The sequence below is a fragment of the Olea europaea genome, chromosome 8 (genome assembly GCF_002742605.1).
Source record: "Olea europaea var. sylvestris chromosome 8, O_europaea_v1, whole genome shotgun sequence".
NCBI classification, from domain to species: domain Eukaryota; kingdom Viridiplantae; phylum Streptophyta; class Magnoliopsida; order Lamiales; family Oleaceae; genus Olea; species Olea europaea.
In genome coordinates this window covers 4,619,296-4,641,265 of record NC_036244.1, presented here as the reverse complement: position 1 = coordinate 4,641,265, position 21,970 = coordinate 4,619,296, and the positions used below count along the sequence as shown (strand labels likewise).

General features: G+C 36.5%; 1 pseudogene; it reads left to right on the top strand.

Annotated features, from left to right (window-relative positions):
* The first annotated feature begins 59 nt into the window (after positions 1-59).
* On the top strand, positions 60-21,455 carry LOC111398582 (annotated as a pseudogene).
* Positions 21,456-21,970: the final 515 nt, after the last annotated feature.

Sequence of the window (21,970 nt, the reverse complement as noted above, 5' to 3'; positions counted from 1 at the left end):
GGGGTTTTTTTTTTTGTGTTTTTTTTTTTGGGGGGGGGGGGGGGGGGGGGGGGGGGGGAATAAAAAACTTAGCTTGATATGGATAGTATTAAAAGTTCTGTTTTGTTATTTCTCCAACCCATTTTCTCATTTTGTAGTTACACTGAGCATATATATAGATGAAGAAAAGACGCCTGGTTTAGGTACAGTAGATGAATGGGTATATGTTACGGATAAAATATAAATATATAGGTGTTAGTGTACGTGACCAGTTTATGAATATTTCAAGTGTTATGTCTTTGATCAAAAGATGAAGTAGCTCTGCACACAAGTCGTTGAACGTAAACTGGAAATAAATACATCTTTCATTGTATAACTTAGGCAGATGAGATGTTTCAGAAAAAGTATGTTGATTTTTTATGTCCAGTTATGCACACATTAATCTTTATGTTCAGTCAAATAACCCTTTGCCAAGCAGAGCCTCACGAAATCTATTAAGATTCGGGGTCCATCTTAATAAGGTTAACCTTATTAAGTGGAGAATCCCAATATCTTTATAAATTGGTATTTATTTCGGTATTAAACTGATGTGTGATAACATATCCCTTAACAGGCTCCCTCAAGATAGTGGCTCATTTGAATAGACCAATCTTAATATTTACGGGGTGACTTTGATACCATGTTAAGATTTGGGGTCCATCTTAATAAGGTCAACCTTATTAAGTGGAGAAGCCCAAGATCTTTATAAATTGGTATTTATGTCGATATTAAACTGATGTGGGATAACATATCCCTTAACAAAATCTTCCTTCTTTGCCTTCAATTACATCTGAAAATGACTTGTTTGTTCCGACAACTTCGGACCATATTATTTGAATTAGCTGATCTTACAAGATCAATTGGGCGGGCTGGTTGGGAATGGGTGATTAGCGGAGAAAAGAATTGCTGAGAGATAGATTCTACAAGTTGGTTAGGATCGATGAGTGGCGCTCTTCTTTTCCTTCCCTGCTTGAATGAAGGAATAAAGCATGATTGCGAATTACACTAACTTGACCCGGGAATTTCATTAGACCTCGAATGCGCTCCCTATGGGAAATATATTGATTAGCGACGCTCTTGAGCCATGTCTTTGTCGCCTAGGCTTACCATTATTTCATTTCATTCAATTGGATGGGATCATGTCATATAATTTAATGCATGATATGGATGCAGAGCGAGGTGCATTTTAGTTTTCCAGGTTTGAGGGATTTGATTGTAAGTAATCTTAAGCAAATGTATAGGTTCATTTAATTTACTATTGCTGGTTAATGCAATTTAGTCTAAATATACTTTATATGGTATTCTTTAAATATGAGTTTGTTTTGCAGTGCAAACCATTCTCTTGATTGAATGAGAGTATCTTAGACGCCATGGATGAAACAGTAAGTGATGAGCTGCCTGAAGCGGGAGCAGATTACATTACACATGTTCGGAGTAAAGATTGTGAGTTCTCATTGAAGCCTGGCAGCTCCAGCATGCTGGAACACAATGAAATGGAAACACCTTGTGACGATGATTATCAAGAAAAATTGAACTGCTTAGTTTCGGGTACCTTGGATGCAAAGAACCTAGAAAGAATTGGTTCTTCTGAACATGCTAGTACCAGTCCGCGTTGCATGGATGATGCTGGGATCATGGTTGAAGAGTTGACTTTGAGAAATTATGACTGTAAAAAGTCAGCTGTTGTGGACGTTTCGAACAATAGAGATAGAATGCGAACTAGGCATGGATCAGGAATTAACTGCTTGCAAGGACAAATAGGGCACAATGAAAAAGTTCGAGCAAAACTAAGTATCTTGGACGATGAGAATAACACTTCCTGTCCCAGGTTTCAAGATCAACAACCACTGTATTTCAATCGTAACACAGTGATGAGCAGTTCATCCAATAATTTTGATAAAGGCACATCAAATGAACTGTTCTACCCATCTGGAACCACTGGACCAAAAGTTTTATCAAAATTTGGGTTCTCAGAGTACTCCACAAAAGGTATATTGAGAGAAGAGGGATTAATGCACCAAAACTCAGTTTATATACGAGCTGGTAGTGAGTCTGTTCACCATACACGCACTAAATCTGTGACTGCTGACTGTGTATGCTCTAAACCTGAGACCACCAGCTTGGTTGATTCTGTTGCACCATTGGATTATACTTCCGCTACTTTTTCAAATCATGACTGCGTTTCTGAACCATGGACAAATCGTAATTCTGATTTTGTAGGTGACGGAATCAGTTTGAGAGAATGGCTGGAAGCAGGTCGAAATAAGTCAAATAGAGTTGAGAGCTTGAGTATATTTAGACAGATTGTGGCTCTTGTGGATTTTAGGCATTCTCAAGGAGTTATGCTGCAAGACTTGAGGCCTTCCTGCTTCAAGTTGTTGGGATCATACGAGGTGTTGTACCTTGGGTCTTCTGAACACAATGGGGTCACCAAAAGTGTTACAGATCAAGGTAATTCACATTCAAGTTGTAGTTGAAATGAGAAAAGACAAATGCATGCTAGCATGCTTCCTTTTGGCAGCCATGCAGCGAAGAAGTTGAAATTAGATGGGAACGTGAACCATGTTCCAAGGTGGCCACAATTTCCATCCAGGTCAGGTGTTATGTTTGTATCTGAAAATGTTACTAAAGCAGATATCGATGGGCCACAAGATTCTTGGAAGGATTCTGAGGAAGAACTCCCTAAAATGGAGTGTAAGAACCAAAACAAATTCCACAACAGTGATGTGTATAGTAAACTGCAGCCATTGCAGGCTTGTGTAAGCTGTGTGTCAGAAGAGAAGTGGTATACAAGTCCTGAGCTGTCCACTGAAAGGGGCTGCACGTTTGCATCAAATGTATTTTGTTTAGGGGTTCTTCTGTTTGAGGTTTGTAATGACTTCCATTGGAGTAATTTTGCTTTCAGTCTTATATTATGAACTTATCTGAATGAAAATATATATATATCAGATGTGATAGTCGTAAAAGTATAAATCCTCATATATTTTCATGACCTTGACATGAAATGAAACCGATGGTATACTTTTATAACTGTTTAAAAAAGATGAAAATAATTCAGGACTTCAAAATGATGTCCATGAATATTGTAGGCTGATTTAGATAACATTTACCCTATATAATTGCATATGTTCTTATTTTCCCGTTGTCATGTGGTCATTTTTAGTTTTTTCCTATGATGCCAAATATCAGCATGAAAATTTGGAGGACAGTGAGGCGAATATTCCCCTTTTGTTTGAAGGAATTTGTTCAGTTATGAAAAGTTTACAATTCTAGTTTGAGGGAAAGGAAATAGAGGCACTGATATTTGCCAGAATGGTGGGTTTGAGGAGTGAATTTTGCAGAAAGGCTTGGGAGATTGATAGAAGTGAGAGTCTGTTCTCTTTTAAGAATTAGAATCTGTTTTGCCTACTTTTTAATGCGGTTAGTTTGCAACCTACAGTTTAGCCTTTCTTATGAATGTGGGAAGGTTAGTTTTAGCATACCCAAGAAAATGCGAACACCACTGTTTGTTTCAATTTTTTGTCCTTCATGAAGTATTGAACTGGCAGCATATGTTTTTGTTACTAATAAAATGTAGTTTTGTAGAAAGGACCGAATATCGTAAAGGGAGAAGTTATTAGAATTAATTAGAGATTGCAATCTTGTAATTTTTGGTAGAACAATTTACTTCCAAATTTAGTAGATTAGTTTCCTTTTTCTCTTCCTTCACCTCATGTATATAAATCGATTATAATCAATGTTGTATAAAAAAGAAAAGAGAGAATTTCCTCTCATGTGTGTATCTTCTTCATGGTATCAGAGCCAGTGCTCTGACGTAGCAAACCATGGCGGAATTCCCCGCTAACAGTTCGGCATCTACAATGTCAGATACCGAAACAGAGGTTAATTCCTCAATTGGTCACAACTCATTCGAGAATTCATCGTTCCAACTTACTGTCGAAAAATTAAATGGAAAAAACTACCGCGGATGGGCCCAGCCGATAAAATTAGTGATTGATGGAAAGGGGAAGATGGGTTATCTTACCGGAGAAACGAAGAAGCCGATAAACACCACCCAGCTGCAACGTTGGAACTCTGAAAATTCCATAGTAATTGCCTGGCTTGTGAACTCTATGAAACCTTCTATAGGAAAAGTCTACCTATTCCTTCTGACAGCAAAAGACGTATGGGAAGCCGTGAAAGACACCTACTCAGACGCCGGTAATGCATTGCAAAGTTTCGAATTGAAAACTCATTTATGGCAGATTAAACAAGGGACGAGAGATGTCACTGAATACTTCATGGAAATGACTTCTCTCTGGCATGATCTTGACCTAAGCAGTGAAGAGGAGTGGAAGTGCCCTGATGATATCACGTTATACAAAAAGAAGCAGGAAAACGAACGAGTCTAAGAATTTTTTGCAGGTCTGATCGAGAACTGGATGAAGTCAGAGGCCGAATCCTAGGTCGTCGTCCACTGCCGTCCACTCGCGAGGTGTTCACAGAGGTGTGTCGTGAGGAGGCTCGCTGGCAGGTAATGTTGAAGGAAGCCTCTGGTGAAGTATCGGCCTTGGCTGGGAAGAAGGCTGGATCTCCATATGGTATAATATCTGGGCTGGACGTGGTAAGTTAATTGGGCTAGCAATTGGGCTAAAAATTGAGCATATTAATGGACCTTCAATTGGAAGTGGAATTTCGGGTTTTTCAAAGGGATCTATAAATGGGTCGACCCAAAAACAAAGGGGTCGCCCTTAGTGTGAGCATTGTCGCAGGCCGGGCCATAAAATAGACACATGTTGGGAAATTAATGGGTAACCCAACGAATGGAAATCAAGACAAACCATGAGGAGCCGGGGTTATCAAGTTGAAACAAAAAATAATCCAGTCTCAGGTAGTGCATTTAATCCCGAGCAGCTGGAGCAACTCTATCAAATGTTCTCAAAATTTCAAACATCCGATCAGTCTTCCCCTAAAGGTCCTTCTAGCTCACTAGCCCACAAAGGTACCTTTCTTAGAGCATTAAATACTTAACGATATAAAAATACTTGGATCCTTGACTCCGGTGCATCCGATCACATGATGGACTCGTATCACCTATTCTTTTCATACTCTACTTGTCCTGGTAACATTCGAATTAAAATTGCAGATGGCTCACTCTCATCTGTTGCAGGAAAAGGGAACATTCGAATATCTGATTCCCTAACATTGGATTCAGTCCTTCGTGTCCCAAATTTGTCGTGTAACTTGTTATCTGTTAGTCAATTAGCAAAAAAATCCAATTTTTATGCTAATTTCTTTCCATCATATTGTGTCTTTTAGGACCTTTCATCGGGGAAGACGATTAGCAGTGCTAAGGAATGCGAGGGACTGTACTACTTCGACGAAGCTGATGTGAGTACACTAGGTCAAATTTCAAGTTGTAATTCTTCATCTACCTCTAAGGATAGTGAAATTTTGTTATGGCCAATAGAATGGGTCATCCTAGCTTACAATATTTAAAACATATTTGTCCTTCAATTTTCATGAATAAAATACCTATTGACTTTCAATGCGAAAATTGTGAATTTGCAAAGTATCAGCGTACATCTTTTCCAAAACATGAGTACAAACCATCTAAACCATTTGCTATGATTCATAGTGATCTATGGGGACCATACCGCACTCCTAATCGTACCCAAACAAAATGGTTTGTTACATTTATTGATGACCACACTTGGGTCTGTTGGGTTTATTTATTGAAAGACAAAACCGATGTTAGATCTGTCTTTATGAACTTCCACTCCATGATAATGACACAATTTCAAACACAACTTCAAATCCTCCGTACTGATAATGGCACGTAATATTTCAATGCTACTTTGCAAGATTACCTAAAAAAACACGGAATTGTCCATGAAAGCTCATGCGTCCATACCCCCAACAAAATGGGATTGCTGAACGGAAAAATAGACACATACTAGAAGTTGCTTGTGCCTTAATGTTTACTATGAACATGCTAAAAACATTCTGGGGGGATTCCATTTTAACATCTACTTACCTAATTAATCGGCTGCCTAGTAGGACGCTCTCCTTTGACTCACCCTTACAAAGGCTCCAAAAATACTCCCCTACTTCCCGCCTTAGTTCAAACCTACCTCTAAAAGTATTTGGCAGCACTGCATTTGTACATATTCACTCTCAAAATCGGGACAAACTTGAACCACGTGCTATCAAATGTGTGTTTATTGGGTACTCACTTACTCAAAAAGGGTACAAATGCTTTGACCCAACTGGGAAAAGAGTCATAGTTAGCCTTGATGTCAGTTTTTTCGAAAACACACCTTACTTCCCGAAACCTTCTCTTCAGGGGGAGAACTTGAGTGAAGATTGGTTCTCAAATAACGAGTTCCTGGACTTTGACCTTTCCCCAACCGATCTCACGTTCCGTAATCCTTCTAAGGTGTCATATACAGAAGATAACTTCAATTCAGGGGGAGATGAAGGAAAACAGAGTGATAAAGAGACCCTAGTTTACTCGTATAAGGAAACTCTCATGTCTGAAGCACCAAAAGAGTCCGAACCGGTGAGAGGAACTGATGAAAATCCCTTCGATCCAAGTGATGATCTACCTATTGCTCTCAGAAAACAAACCCGGTCATGTACTCTACATCCTATCTCAAAATTCATGTCTTATAATGCTCTATCTACAGAATTTCGTGCTTTTACTGCTAACCTTGATGAAACAGAAATTCCAAAAAATATTCAAGAAGCCTTGGAATCACCTAAATGGAGAGAGGCAGTGATAGAGGAAATGAAAGCCTTAAAGAAAAATGAAACTTGGGAAGTGGTAAACCTGCCAAAAGGAAAGAAACCTATAGGGTGCAAATGGGTTTTTAACGTGAAGTACAAGGCAGATGGGACAATTGAACGCTACAAAGCTCGTTTGGTTGCCAAAGGGTACACTCAAACCTATGGTATTGACTATACATAAACATTCGCACCAATGGCAAAACTAAATACAATCCGAGTTCTTCTGTCATTAGCAGTAAACCTAGATTGGCCACTTCAACAGTTGGATATTAAAAACGCATTTCTCAATGGGGAGCTAGAAAAAGTATTCATGACAATACCACCAGACTTCAACAAGTCAAATGAGGAAAATCGAGTATGTAAGCTCAGGAAATCTTTATATGGGCTTAAACAGTCACCCAGAGCATGGTTCGATAGATTTGCAAAGGTACTGAAAACTCAAGGATATCAATAGGGGCAGTCAGATCATACCATGCTCTATCGTCTATCCAGAGGAGCAAAGACTATCCTTATTGTGTATGTGGATGATATTATCCTGACACGGAACAACATAGCTGAAATAGAAAGACTAAAGAAGTGCCTAGCAACTGAATTTGAGGTAAAAGACCTTGGGCAAATGCGATACTTCTTGGGAATGGAGATTGCAAGATCAAAGAAAGGTATCAGCGTTTCCCAATGAAAATACATTCTTGACCTGTTGGCTGAAACAGGCATGTTGGGGTGCAAACCAAGTAATACACCTATTGAGGCAGGGAAAGTGATAAAGGACGCCGGAAAACCCGTGGAAATGGACAGATATCAAAGACTAGTTGGAAATTTGATCTACCTCTCACACACTAGACCTGATATTGCTTTCGCAGTCAGTGTGGTCAGTCAACATATGCACGCTCCCAAAGAGATTCATTTAGAAGCAGTTTATAAAATTCTTAGATACCTAAAGGGAACATCTGGAAGATGTCTATTCTTCGGGAAAAATAAGAGTAAAGAAGTAGAAATATTCACAGATGCAGATTAGGCTGGATCAACAGAAGATAGAAGGTCTACCACCGGCTACTGCACCTTTGTATGGGGAAATATGACAACCTGGAGAAGTAAGAAACAAAATGTGGTCGCTAGAAGCAGTGCTGAGGCTGAATTCAGAGCTGTTGGACAAGAAATATGTGAAGGACTTTGGATAAAGAAGCTCTTGGGAGAATTGAAAGTTGGAGTAGAACTTCCAATCAAACTCTATTGTGATAACAAAGCAACTATTAATATTTCTCTCGATCCAGTACAACATGATAGAACTAAACATATAGAAGTTGATAGACATTTCATTAAAGAAAAGGTAGACAACGGGATTATTTGTATGACATATATGTTAGATATTTTTCATCATTTTGCATGTATTTATTTTTTGTTTTGCGAATGATTTGCCGCCCCGACTAGTGTTTGCCGCTGCTCCCGAAAGAGAATTTTATTCTCAAAAGTTTTTCAATATGTGCATCCGTTCGTTTTGACTATTACTTCCAACAGATGTGTTCTTCATTTCAAGAGATACGTCTATTCAAACAGTTGTCACAATTTCTATAAATTCTGGGCGAATTTTCGTTTGCAAAACACATTAAAAAAATATATATTCTTCTCTCTTTCTCTTGGCATCATCAATTCTTTTTTGAGTGTCTTCTTGGTTTGATCAAATAGTCACAATTTGAATCAAATGCTTTCATTGTATCCTGAAAGAGATTTTCTATCATACCCCAGTCGTGATTTCGTTGGATAGAGGAGAAACATCTCTTAAAAGATAACGTTTTTCGTGCCTTGGAGTTCATTAAGTTTTCAGATTTTCCTACATTTTTCTCAACAATATACTCCTACAAAAGAACAAACGGCTGATGTATTCACAAAAGGATTGTCCAGACAAGCATTTCACGACTTTACCAGCAAGTTGAACATGATCAACATCTATAGTTCAACTTGAGGGGGAGTGTAGAAAGGACCGAATATGGTAAAGGGAGAAGTTATGGTAATTAGAATTAATTAGAGATTGCAATCTTGTATTTTTTGGTAGAACAATTTACTTCCAAATTTAGTAGATTAGTTTCCTTTTTCTCTTCCTTCACCTCATGTATATAAATCGATTAAAATCAATGTTGTATAAAAATGAAAAGAGAGAATTTCCTCTCACGTGGGTATCTTCTTCAAGTTTCTTCCAGTTACTTGGCTCATTTGATTCTGGAAGATCTCGTACTGCTGCAATGCTTGATTTACACCGTAGGATTCTTCCTTCTGGCTTTCTTTTAGAGAATCCTGAGGAAGCTGGATGCTGTCTTTGGCTTCTTCACCCTGAACCTGCATCACGCCCAACAACCAGGTAGATTTTATTCATTTTTTGATTTTCAAGTTTCAATTTTAAAAATTTCTCATCTTTTAGTCTTCTCTGTCGTATGTAAATTTGTTTTTGAGTCATGTTAATTTCAATGTGTAATATCTGTTGCTACTGTTGCATGACAGGGAAATTCTACAATCTGGATTTGTAAGTGGAACTCAAGGCTTGTCTGGACACCGGTTATTGTCATCAATTGATGAAGAAGATGGTGACTCAGAATTGTTATTGTATTTTCTTCTGTCACTGAAAGAGCAAAAACAAAAGGATGTATCCAAGCTAGTGGAACAAATCGAGTGCATAGAAGCAGACATCAAAGAGGTTGAGAAAAGGCATCCTGACGAATCACTGGTTTTATCTTCCTTACCTCCGAAGCTTCTCACTGCAAGTGGACATTCTGCTTTGAATGTGCCTTCAAAGATGTGCCCTGTGTGTGATAACAATATAAGTTCGATAAGGAATACTACGAAGCTTGAAAGTGCTTACTTTTCCTTGAGATCCATTATCCCGCTTCCAGATACTGATGGTGCAACTCATAGAGATGTAGAACTGTTGAAAAGTCGAGAAAACTGGTACATCACTGCTAAGGACAGACAAAAATACAAAATTGCAGATCGCTTGGGGGGTTTCTCAGATGGTTTGTGCAAATATGCTCGCTATAGTAAATTCAAATTACAAGGGATATCAAGGTATGGAGATTTCAGTAATTCAGCAAATGTAATATGTTCGTTGGGTTTTGACCGGGATGAGGAATATCTAGCTGCTGCTGGGGTGTCTAAGAAGATACAAGTATTTGAATTTCAAGCTCTCTCTACTGATTTTGTTGACTTTCATTATCCAGTTATTGAGATGGTAAACAAGTCAAAACTCAGCTGCATTTGCTGGAATAGCTGTATCAGGAATTACCTTGCTTCTTCTGATTACGATGGCATAGTTAAGGTGTGTATTCTGGCTCATTGCTCTGCTAACAATTCAATGTGAAAAGTATTATCTACTATAATTTGTCTGAAGATCAACATGCGTCTCTGGATTAACATAAATCTTAATGAAAGATTTAAAAAAAGAGCATATTTTTTGCTGGAATGTGATCTGAATTTCTAAAGAACCAAAATAAGCTAAATCGAGTAATCTAAGTAGGTTACTTAAACAGGCTGGATTATGATCATTTGCACCAAGGACCTTCACGTTTCTATCTTTTAAGCTGCCACACCTGTCAGTTATATATTTAGTTACTGTTGGGCACATAATTTTTGTTAGAAATAAAGCATGTTTGGGAAGTGTTTATAAACAATTAAAATTATAAATAGATAGAAATGAGTGGTATTAAGTGGGGCAGTGCTTATAGATCTCTTGAATTATGTGGATAAAAAGTGGCTTGAGTGTTTATAAACATGAGCCAAACATAGGCTAAGACTGAGAAAATGGAGAGCTTAATGGCGTTCTTCAATATATGTGTTGAATGGCCGTATAATTTGATGGACACATAAGGATTTGGTTTTGCATAAAATTGGCCTTCAATATATTTATATAAAGTGCAGTTTTGACTTCTATCTGTGATGTTCATGATTTCCTTTTGATGTTATAGAAACATTTTCCCAAAGGATGTAGCCTCCCATACTATTGGCATCTTCACTATTAAACCGATTGTTCTTGTGGAGCCCTAGGTCTCATGTTCATCTCTTATGTGGAAAAAATCTGCAAGACCAGGCTACCAAGTGAATTTTAATGATTGCGTGTACCAGGGCAACAATTATTTCTTCACAGACTTTGTCATTTTCTCTGTCTCCTTGTTTGCTCGTATACCTTACCTTCTTTACTGAACTTTGTTGATTTACTTTGGAAAAGTATTCTCTGCTATTGTGCCTGAGGAAATAACAGAGTGAGCAAGACTTTCAAGCCTTGATTAATAGAAGAAGAACAGGATGTTGTAATTGACTTGGGAAGGGAAAGAAGAACCATTAGTACTGTTACACTTGAGAAATGTTAAGATTCTTTTATAGCATTTTATAACTGATACTACCCGAATCCATAGTCAATAGGCGTGTTCAAGTTCGCACCGAGTTCCAACCAAGTGTTCTTGGAATGAGGGTGGTAGCTAGAGCAAAAGCATGTGTGCATTAGTTTCCCAAAATCATCACGTTCAAAAAAGCTTGCACGCATGGGCGGACCACATGGGGTCATGTAGGTCAAATGATCCTACAAAAATTTTTGATTTGAAAATTTTTTTTTTTTTCAAAAATTCTATAATAGGCCTTTACCCCTGACTGCTCACGTTTATAGCGACTATAGTTTACTCTATTCTTCAATAAACAACCAACTTCAATTCACCAAACCAAGGTTTATCTCGTGTAGTGATTGTGGACTCGTACAAGGATATTGAGTAGACGGTAAAAAAAACCTCCAATCTCAAATAAACCTTCGTCCAATCTCCATTTTCAATCTCTATGCTTCAATCAGGTATAGAATTTTTATGTTTGAAATTAAAGGTTTTAATGTTTATGTTTGTATCTCTCCTTCTTTCTTTACTTCTCCTTTCCTTTTCTACTACATATGTTTCTTATCATTGGGGTTTGTATTGCAATTATTGAGTTGTAATTGGATTTGGGGCTTGTTTTGCATGGTGTTGACTGAGAGTAAGTAAAGCAAGTAATCTGTATTCTGTACTACATTGTTGTAAATCGTCTTTGAGGCGCACGCAAGGCCAGAAGAAGACACTTAAGAGTGAATTACTGAAGCCTACCATCCTTGGAGTGCTTGAGTTTTGCTCGAGCGCCCATAACATGTCTGATTCCACTCGAGCGACATTCTAAGCAAGAAAAACTCTTTACTTCAAAAGTGTGAAAACATGTAAGCTACAATTGTAGTAGTATATTGACTTCTTTTCATTAATGTTATATTGTTTTTAAAAAAAAAAAATTTGCATTTACAATTCAAAATGTCTGTTCTTGCTTGCACGTGTGTATTTTCCTATTGCAAATTTAGCATATGCTCCTCAAGTAATGCAAATTTATGTTGGCAGTTGTACTGTTATTAAATGATACGGTATATTTTTGTATAGGTGCATCCATACTTTCTAACCTTTTTTTTTTTTTTTTTTCAGTATCTATCTCTTGTTACTGACATCTAAACATTTATATTGACATGAAGTAGTTTCTTTTTGCATTGGTCTTGGCATAACTGACTTGAATCATTGTAGTTATGGGATGCATCAACAGGGCAAGAGTTTTCTCATTTCATTGAGCACAGTGAAAGGGCATGGTCTGTTGATTTCTCTTGTATGAATCCCACAAAACTAGCCAGTGGGAGTGATGATCGTCTGGTAAAACTTTGGAGCATCAACGAGGCACGGCCTATCTATTTGGTTTTAGTTTATCTGTCTCATGCTTTTAATTTATTGAGAGCCATGTCATGCTATTTAGAACTCCATCATTTGGGTTACACTTGAATAGAATGATTTTAAATTAAGGTTAAAGTGGATTCATAACCACAATTTTTGTACAAAATACTTATTAAACATGAATGTTGATTATGGCATCAATGGTACAGTAGGCGATGCATATAATGAGATATAACCCTTTCGTTTGTTTAGTAACTTGGATGCCTCTTAGAAAGAATGAAAGTGAGGCAGTTCAATGGAGAATTAACTTTCCCAGCTGATATTATTTGGTACTATTCACATTCTAGCAATTACCTGCAGATTGATGCCTTACCTTTTGCATGGTTTGGTTGGGCATGCATTGGGTATCAAGCCTTTTACATTCCTGAAACTGCTTCCAGCACTTCATCACTCTGGGATGGAATAGTTATAGGGCTTCTATAACTGATCTTTCTTCTTTGGTGCAGAAAAACAGTTTATGCACGATAAGGAACAACGCAAATATCTCCTGCGTTCAGTTCTCCACTGATTCCAGTCATTTGTTAGCTTTTAGTGCTGCCGATTATAAGACATATTGCTTCGATCTTCGCAAAGTTTCAACTCCTTGGTGCATATTGGCTGGCCACGAGAAAGCTGTAAGCTATGCAAAATTCTTGGATGCTGGAACTCTTGTTTCTGCATCCACTGACAACACACTGAAGATTTGGGATCTCAGTAAAACAAGTTCCAATTGTTTATCAAGAGATGCTTGCATCTTAACTCTTAGAGGCCATACTAATGAGAAGGTTAGTCACTTGTGAGCCAACCTATGAAACATGGAAACTACTAGTACTGGGGTGGGGTGGCGTGTCTTACGTAGTGGCATGTATCAGGCAACAATGCCTGACATGCCTGGGCACGTATTTGACATGCCACGTTACATGTCATATTTTCATTTACTTACAGATTTCCAACATTCAATGAATACCCCCGAACATCTCTCAAGCATGTGTCTGACGTAATATAGGCATCTTTTGTGTTATTCATATTCTTTTGAGTTCTAACTTGTGATGAACATGTTCTTGACACATCGAGGATACGAAAAGCCTAATTTGTAAATTCTGAAATATAAAAGTAGAGAAATGTTTGATTATTAAGACATTTGTATAGAAAAACCAAATATTGTGACAAAAATTATTCGATCTTATGGTCAAATTTGTTTAATATATATTATATGCATTGCTTCTTCTATAGCAGTACTAATATATAGCTTGACCCAAAGTTATCTTAGTACAACATACTCCCTTATTCAAACGATTTTACCTGCAAAATTTCAAAAGCTAAAAATGTGTTGAGTTTATTGAAAATGTTAAAGTATGGATACAGTAATACAATTTTAAAAAAAATTAAATCGGTGCTGTTGGGACCCAACATGTCCCTGTCCACATCATGCTTCTTAGGAACCATCATGTGGTCATTTTTCTTCTAAATAATTTTTGGAGAATTTCTTGCCTTAACACGAGCTTTTGTTACCTTTAATATTCTAGACATCTCGTCTCCTTTAACTTGGCATTTTCACTCCTGCAGAACTTCGTGGGTCTATCAGTTGCTGATGGTTACATAGCCTGTGGTTCGGAGACAAATGAGGTGGTTTTCACTTTTAACTTGCATTTTTCATGTTGTTGATGTAGATCCCATTGTTAAACGTTTCCCGTTTCTTGAGGGGCTCTGTGATAGAAACTGATAGTCTATGAGGATAAGAAATTAAAATTGAAGCATCACTTTGGGGAGGTCAAGCAATAGTGTCAAGTCATTGATAATCACATTTTGAGATTGCCAAAGATTTAGTGAAATGTTTACAGGCCAGAGAACCTAGTAAATCCATCAGTTCGGGGAAGATATTGTGTCAAATTCATTGACAGTCATATTTTTAGCTTACTTACTGTTTAATGAAACTCCACGTGTTCATGTGCACAGGTCTGAAACCTAGGTTTTCTATAACAATGCAGTGGACCTGATAGTTTTTAATTTTTGCTTTGCCGAAGTATATTCTTAAATGCCATGGTAAAAAATTTGTATATTGTTGGACTTGCTTCTATTGCTCATGGGTGTAGAATATAATGTTATGATATCAAGATTACTGTTCTACTGTAGCCCTGAGCATTATTCTTGTTGTTTTGTTCTGTCTCCAAGTTTTCCTGAGCATTATTCTTGTTGTTTTGTTCTGTCTCCAAGTTTTTCTATCATTCAAACTGATTACATATTTTGTTGGATTATAAGGGGTTGGAGAAGAAACAACAACGAAATTATAGAAACAAAATGAATAGAAATGACGAAATACGTCAATAACGAATTTGAGGCTTGAACACGGGATCGTTGTCCTCAAACTATATTTGTCTGCTCTCCATATGAAATGAGATGCTTAAAGGTGTTATGACAAATGGTTTGAAGGATTTTAACAAACCTTGATGCAGAAAATAACAAAGCACGAGAAATTTTTCGCCAAAACTTGATGAACACAATAAAGAAAAAATGAATATGAGTTATAACAGGGATTTGATTAATTGTGGAACAATATATGAATTTCAAGATGTTTTTCTTGTTTTGTAATGTATTTGTTTAGATCATTCATCACCTATTTATAGGTCTTAATCAATACATCACGAAATGATGTCAAAACAAGATGAAAAGTGACAACTTTTAATCTAAAACGGCTCCCAAGTTTCAAATTGAAAAACTAGCCAACGGCTATTTTTTAATACTATGCGTACGCATAGTATAAATCGTGTGTACGCATAGTAGAAGCAAAATTTAATTCTGATTTTGCCAAAACACGTCTCCTGTACACACAAAAGTAAGCCTGTGCGTACGAATAGGCAAAAAATCAAATATTGCATTTTTCAATTTTTTTTATTCTACCAATTCCACAATTGAACCCAACAATTAGTCCATTATCATTTCCATTGATTTTTGAACAAATATTCAACAATTCTCCACTTGTTCAAAATCAATACGATCACATATTCAAAAAGACGACACTTATGCATAAGGATTAGATATCTTTCGATTTGAATCTAACTATAGTGTAATTTAAACAAAGTAAAGTAGGAATTAGAGGTAGCATGGAAGTTTTGAACCAATTATTCCTTGTGACAATACCGGTAAGAGCACACACATAAGTATCATGTGTTATCAAGTTCCTCAACTCGCTTAGCGCTTTTATGGCCTTGCACTCATCTTATTCAATGAACTTTTAAGAGAGAAACTCCAACTCTCTATTGAGGCGGCACCACTTTGAAGTTCATTTAGGTAAAGTTCTTCCAGTATCTTTGTTACTTTTAGAGATACTTGTGTTTTAACACTGAACTTCATTAAGAGTTTTAAACTCAACCCTCACTTCAGTAACAACCAACATTATTTAATTAGGATAGAGTCATTGAGGATTTAACTAATGTTGCAACTATCCACATATTGAATGACTTGTTGTTACCCTTTGAATTCGTGGATTACCTTTTGAGTAATGACAGGTAGGGTTGCCGTCATTGGTGGACCTTTTTAATTAAGGAGTTTCAACCCCATCCTACTCGAAGTAGACACTAGTAAATCTCTATTTAGTGCTTCAGTTAAAGGATCCGCTAAATTCTCGATTGACCTTACATAATTTAGGGAAATTATTCCATCTTTTATTAATTTCCTTATGTAGTCATGTCTTAGACTCATATGTCTAGACTTTTCATTATATATTTCATTGTATGCTTTTGCTAATGTGGCTTGACTATCACACATGATAGGTATTGAAGAAATATTCTTTGATCCCAAAGGTATTTCATAAAAGAGATCCTTAAGCCACTCAGCCTCTTTCTCGGTATCCGATATTGCTACAAATTCAGATTCCATGGTCGAGTGTGTTATGCTCGTTTGTTTCTTTGATTTTCAAGAAATAGCACCTTCTCCTAGAGTGAACACCCAACCCAATGTGGATTTGCTTTCACCCTTGCTAGATATCCAACTAGTATCGGTAAATCCTTCCAATATCGTCGGGAATTTAGTATATTGTAGGTCCAAGTTCTTGATTTTCTTTAAGTATCCAAGAACTCTCACAATAGCCTTCCAATGATCATTACTCAGATTGCTAGTAAACCTACTAAGTTTATTTATTGCATAAGCTATATCCGGTCTTGTGCATTGAACAGCATACATAAGACTCCCTATAGCACTTACATATTCCAATTGAGCAATCGCCCTTCCATCATTCTTTGTTAGTTTTGAACTTGGATCAATCCGGGTACTACATTCCTTTATGTTCAAATATTTGAATTTATTTATCACATTCTCAACATAATGTGATTGACTTAGATAGTAACCCCCACTAGTCTTTGTGACTTTGATACCTAAAATGGTATCCATTTGTCCAAGATCCTTCATCTTGAATGTGAAAGAAAGAAACCTTTTTGTTTCTTCTATTCCGTCCATGTGATTACTCATAATCAGCATGTCGTCAACATACAAGCATATAAATGTCACATAATCATCACGAACTTTAAAATATAAACATTTATCAACGCTATTATGTTTAAACCCGAATGATATTATTGCTAAGTCAAACTTCTCATGCCATTTCTTTGGTGCTTGCTTCAGACCATATAAGGATTTCACCAACTTGCACACTTTATGTTTATTTTCAAGTAGGGCAAAGCCTTCGGGTTGTTCCATATAGATCTCCTCATCGAGATCTCCGTTTAGGAATGCCATCTTGACATCCATTTGATAAACATGTAAATTATATATTGAAGTCAAGGCGAATAGTATCCTAATCGATGTTATTCTAGCTACCGGTGCATAAGTATCAAAATAGTCGATTCCTTCCTTTTGTCGATATCCTTTGGCTACTAATCTAGCCTTGAACGTATTTAAGAATCCATCAACATTGTATTTTCTCCTAAATACCCATTTGCATCCAATAGGCTTGGATCCCCGTGGTAAATCAACAAGTTCCCAAGTATTATTGGACATTATCGAATTCATTTCGTCCTTAATTGTATCTTTCCAAAATGTGCTATCACGAGAAGCCATAGCTTCTTTATAAGTCTTAGGGTCGGTTTCTACTTGTAGAACAAAATGAATTGTTCTCACAACATTCAACTCATTTCCTCTACTAAGTAAAAGGAGATAAGTTGAGAATCGATTTCATCCAATCCCAAAGACTTCTCAACTCGAGTTCACTAGATTCATCAACATCCTTAGAAGATATTTAATCATGTGTTACACTTGAGTTAGGGATATTTTCAGGATTTTTTCTCAATTCATTATCCGAAGATAACGAATCCTCAAAGAACTCCACATCGTTGGATTCGATAATCACATTGGACTCCAAATTTAGTAATCTATAAGATTTGCTATTGTTTGCATATCCAACAAAGGCACATTTAATGCCTCTTGGACTCAATTTGGTCCTATTAGGATTCGTGTTCTTGCAATAGGCAAGACACCCCCACACTTTGAAGTATCCAATGTTTGGTTTTCTTCCTTTCCAGAATTCATAGGGAAAAATTTTAGTATATTTTGAAGGAATCATATTAAGTATTTTACATGCACTTAATAAAGTTTCACCCCACAAATTAAATGGCAACTTAGCATGAATAAGCATGTCATTTATCGTTTGTACAAATGTTCTATTTTTTCTTTTAGCCAAGCCGTTTTGTTCGGGTGTCCTAGGTGCAGACATTGATGAATAATTTCACGTTGTTCACAAAACAAAATAAAATCATTGGAAAAGTATTCACCACCTCTTTCACTCCTTAAAATTTTAATTTTTTCCTAGAGAATTTTCAACCTCATTCTTGTATGTCTTAAACATGTCAAAGGCTTCACTTTTATGTTTTATCAAATAAACATATGTATATCTAGAAAAGTCATCTATAAAAGTTATGAAATATTTATTTCCACCTCTAGTTAACATACCATGAAGTTCACATATATCAGTATGAATTAATTCTAAAATACTAGAGGTTCTCTTAACACTTTGATATGATTTTTTAATCATTTTAGATTCTACACATATTTTGCATTTATGTTCATCATTTTCATCATATGAGATCAAGTCATATTTTTTCATGCGTTTCATTGTATTTGTACCAACATGACCTAATCTAGCATGTCATAATGAAAATAAATTCACAACATAAGCAAAATTACTTTTCTTCATTTCATTGTCAACGGTACATAATTTGACCATTTCTTCACACGAATAACATTTTCCAACAAATTTCCCATTAAGGGATAGTACAAGTTTGCCGGACTCATAAACACATTTGATGCCCGATTTTCCTAAAAGATTGCCACTAACTAGGTTCCTATTCATATCTGGAACATGTAGTACATTAGTTAGAGTAACGGTTTTCCTGGAAGTGAAGATAATGTCAACACTTTCGTTTCCAAACACCTTGGACCGCATCTCGTTACCCATTTGAATCTCTTGTTCTCCATCCACTTCTTGATAAGTTTTGAACAAAGATTTATCATATGATTCATGTACCGTAGCACAAGTATCACACCACCACCCGAGAACATTTCCTTTGATTGCGTTTACTTTACTTATGGTGGCCACAATTTTGTCATCTTGGATGGAATTCACTTTGGCCTCAAAGTTGTTTTGTTTTCGGTGCCTACAATCATTGGCATAGTGACCAAATTTTTCTCACACAAAATAACCTCCTTTTGTCTTTTTTTTGGACTTGTTAAAGTTCCTAGAAGGCTTCCTTTTGTTGGATTTTGCCGGCGGTTCTATTTTTTCAACAACATTTGCTTTAGAAGAGCCCTCATGAGAATTTTCAATTTTATCACGTATTCTCGACTCCTCTTCGATTCGAAGATGCTTTTGCGATTGTCCCAAAGAATAATCTTCAGAACTATGCATGATCTTCTTTTGGTATCCTTTCCAAGTTCCGAGAAGTTTAGCAATTATAGCCCCCACTTGAAAGGTCTCCGGTATATCAATTTTTACCGCCTTTAATTTATTGACAATCACTTGCAACTCATGCACTTGGGAAGAAGAGAGATATTTTCTAAGAATTTAAAATCAAAATACTTAGAAATCAAAAATTTCTTTGTACTTTCTTGTTCCGCCTTGTACTTACTTTCTTTCGCTGAAGTTGTATTGGTGTATAGATTATACAAACGATCCGACAATGCATTCAAGATGTGGCAACGACAAATCAATTCATCTTCTTTGCGTTTTTGTCTCTCGGTCTTGATTGCTTGGGATTCTCCATTCGTTGGTTCCGGCAAAGGCGCCAAATCCGGATCAAGAATATAAAAAATCTTCAACGCCGTTAGGAGGAATTTCAATTTGTCTTGTCACCGCGTGAAGTTAGTCTCGTCAAAACGATCAAATCTAACCAGATTTTGATTCATGAGTTTGATGGTTGTCATAGTTGTATCATTCTCTATCGCAGGAGTTTGAGATTGTTGGATTATAAGGGGTTGGAGAAGAAATAACAACAAAATTATAGAAACAAAATGAATAGAAATCGCGAAATACTTCAAGAACGAATTTGAGACTTGAACACGGGATCGTTGTCCTCAAACTATATTTGTCCGCTCTCCATATGAAATGAGATGCTTAAGGGTGTTATGGCAAATGGTTTGAAGGATTTTAAAAGGCCTTGATGCAGAAAATAACAAAACACGAGAAATTTTCCGCCAAAACTTGATGAACACGATAAAGAAGAAATGAATATGAGTTATAACAGAGATTTGATTAATTGTGGAACAATATATGAATTTCAAGATTTTTTCTTGTTTTGTAATGTATTTGTTTAAATCATTCATCACCTATTTATAGGTCTCAATTAATAAATCACGAAATAGTGCCAGAACAAGATGAAAAGTGGCAACTTGTAATCCAAAATGGCTCCCAAGTTTCAAATTGAAAAACTAGCCAACGACTATTTTTTAACACTATAAGTACGCATAGTATAAACCGTGCGTACGCATAGTAGAAGCAAAATTTAATTCTGGTTTTGCCAAAACACGTCTCGTGTACGCACAAAAGTAAGCATGTGCGTACGCATAGGCAAAAAATCAAATATTGCATTTTTCAATTTCTTTTGATTCTACCAATTCCACAATTGAGCCCAACAATTAGTCCATTATCATTTCCATTGATTTTGATCAAATATTCAACATATTTTATTGAGGAGACTTGTCATACAAAATGTCACGAAAATCCGAAAATCTAACAAATTAATCTCTGTTCTGGTGCTTTTTTTCTGATTTGCACTATTAAGGCTGTTCATTATGAACTTCTTGCCAAAGCCTGTTAGTTTCAACTATTCACATTTCATATATTGGTTTTCAGGTGTTCGCCTATTACAAATCTCTGCCGATGCCTATTACTTCCCACAGGTTTGGCTCCATTGATTCCATTTCTGGTAAGGAGACTGAAGATGACAATGGACAGTTTGTTTCCAGTGTTTGTTGGAGACGGAAATCAAATATGGTGGTTGCTGCCAATTCCACTGGCTGTATAAAACTTCTTGAGATGGTTTAGAATTAAATTTTTTCCCACGATCAGCTTTGATATTTCAGTGTCATGGCTGCTTAGAGCTGGAGCCTCATGAGCATCTTCTGATGGCTTGTCATTTTATTACTGTCATTTATAAGTTGGGAAGAAACTCTTTTGACATCTGATGTCCTGTTTTTTCAAAGTTGGCAACTTGACATTGTTTCTTCTAAGTTGCTTAATGCCTGACGATTCTTTGACATATGATTGTCCATTTTGTTACGATACAGTTTCATGCAAAATTATCGCCCATGGTGACAGATATTGAAAGAAACTAAAACGTGCAGGAGCTGCCTGAAAATCAGTTCTTTGCAGATGTTACAGAAACTGATTTGTAAGAGCTCTGTTACTCTACCCATTTGAAATGAATGATCAAATTTGAACTAGATTCGATTGTTTTCATTGTGTACATGTAGCCGAGTTGTTACTTTGGTTGGGATTGCCATATATATTGCTCTGCGGAATTCATTGTATGTACTATGTACACACAGTTACAGCAAATTGTAACTAGCTGTTGTACATGAACCCCTCTGAACATGAAAAGTGAAATAAAGTTGTAAACAAATAGCAGATGCTAGATTTTTTTCATATGTTTGGTGTAATCTTCATTTTATTGCATTAGAGCTATGGTGTCTTTTCTTTACCTACGGGGATTCAATGTAAATCCTAGCTTTCTTGTCCTGCTATTTCTGCCTAAAGAAATAGCGCAAGGGGAGTACCTTTTTCCCTGAGCAAAACCAGCCAAAATATTTGTTAAGATGAAAGGATTGATATGTTTGTATAGATTTTCTATACAGACAACTTTACAAGCGCTGCTTGACCTTTTTTTTTCCCCACCCAACAGCCAATGAGATACTGCTAAGTGAATTTCTGTCGTCGCCTCCGTAAAAATTCCCGGTAC